Source organism: Trematosphaeria pertusa (genome assembly GCF_010094035.1).
Source record: "Trematosphaeria pertusa strain CBS 122368 unplaced genomic scaffold BU26scaffold_35, whole genome shotgun sequence".
Classification (NCBI taxonomy): Eukaryota; Fungi; Ascomycota; class Dothideomycetes; order Pleosporales; family Trematosphaeriaceae; genus Trematosphaeria; species Trematosphaeria pertusa.
The window spans coordinates 41392-43700 of NW_022987246.1; positions in this window are offsets into that span (position 1 = coordinate 41392).

The following is a 2309-nucleotide window of genomic DNA, read 5'->3' on the forward strand; positions in this document are numbered from 1 at the left end:
TTCTAGTAGCTATAGAACTCTATCTACAATATAACGCTATAGCGTTTCTATAGAATAAGAATAAGATTCTAGAAGCTATAATAAATATAGAAGAGAAAGCTTTTACGTAGGCTAAACTCTATATATTAGACTAGCTAGAAAATAAGAGTAATATAAAGAGAACACAATAGTCTATAACTAAAATCTTTAAAAGCTAGACTAAGTTTATAAAGCACCTTAGAGAAATATTTAAAGAGGTTAACGCATATAAAGTAGTCTAAGAAAAGCTATTCTAGCTATAATAGACTAGATTAGCATTCTAATATATAGTTACGTTTAGGTAGCTAAGCGCTTATCTAAACTAGAATAACCTTACGCTAGTAGAACTCTTCTATAAAGAACTAAAGAAGTTAGTTAAAGATAATATTACGCACGCTAAATAACTAGAGAATCTAAGTAATATAATAGAAATAGTAGTAAAAATTAATAACTAATAATATAAATAAAACCTAGAACGTTAATAGAGTAGAGATTACTCTACGCTACTAATAGTTAGAACTAGATAACTATAGACTCTATTCTAAGAGAACTCTATAGACCTAGACTAGGTTAAAACTCTATAGAAAGAAAAACAGACCTATAAGACTAAGAAAAAGGTATAGTACTTTAAGAAGAGACTATACCTTATCTATAGTAAGAAAGAACACTTTATATAAAAATATTTAAAGAAAAAGAAAATAGTTAGAATAATCTAGATAGACTATAATAGTCTCTTATAGATAGTATATTATAATAATAGCTATATAATATACTAGAGAGATAAGATTAACTTAGAATAGTACTTAACTAGAGTCTAGGTAATTATGCTAGAATACTCTATATATACTAAGCACCTTACTCTAGATACTATCTAATAATATACTAACGCACGATAGTACTAGATATACGTAGAATTCTATAATATATAAAGCTATTAACACGCGTACTAGAATATTCTATTTATTAATAAAGAATTCTAGAAGGCGTTAGACGCTCTTAAGAAGGTAGCCTAGTTAGTAGAATACTTTATAGATAAAGAAGTATATACGTATATCTAGAAGATATACTAAGGCTTCTATATAAACTACTCTAGAGCTTAAAAAGCTAGGTAATAGTAACTAAAGTGTGTAGAAAGAGGTAAGTATAAGAATCTCTTCTATAAGGTATACCTAACTAAACTATTATAGAAGAAGAAACTCTTTAGACTATTTATATATAACTAGAAGATTAAAGTATACCTATAGTAGAAGCTATACTAGCTATATAAGAGTAACTACCTAGGTTATAACTACGTCTACTAAGCCTACCTACTAGTAGTCTATAGAAAAGAAGGTAAGATAGTAGTTAAGATAGCTATTAGTATATAGAAACTAGATAAAGAAGAAATTTAAGTAGCTACGTATATAGACCTACGCCCTAGAGATACTAGCTAAATAGTAATACTAGAACTAGTTAAGAAGGTCTATAGTAAGAAATACTACGCTAAACTATAGAAATAGTATACTATTAGATACTAATATTACTAAGAGTAGTATTAAACTATAGAATAGGTAGTATAATACTCTAACTACTACACGCTTAACTATAGATAGTGTTTTCTAGAATAGAAATACCTATACTATAGAAAGAAAGCTAAGAATAAATATATAAAGCTCTACTAGACTATATACTTACTAGAAAGATGCCTAGTATATATAGTAGAAAAGAAATAGAGGTTAGTACTAGCTACTCTCTTAAAGGTAAAAAACTAGTAGGTCTCTAAGGTAGAGGTCTAGCCTAGAAAGGCTCTATTTAGACTATTAGTAAAATTATTACTCTAAAATCTAGAACGCTACGCGTAAAAGCTATATTAAGAAATAAGAAGTTTATAGCCTATATATGTGAGGGCTGGGTCCGCGGTCTCCACTACTGTGAGCGCCCCTGGAACACCTAGCTAGGTAAGTCGGCTGCAGGCAGCACTGTCTCCACGAGCTGTAAGAATAAGGGGTGCTAGCAGGGTAGGTTAGGTCAAATTCAGCTATCCAAAGGTAAGGAGTAGAAGGCTGCTCCAAGAGGCTCTATATACAGAGGTGCCGAGCGCCAAGGCGCTAGGCTAGGTCACGTAGTAAGATCACGTAACCCAAGGTTATGTAACCTAAGGTAAATCCTAAACTAGACTGTTACATCACCCCCCCTTACAGGGAGAGCTCGTCCCCAAGCTCTAAAATACGCCTCCTAGGTCCCCCTCCTTCTAAAACTCCCGCGTTATGCTCTTAACCGTCTCTTTCGGCTCGTAGTAAGTGTATTCGTGT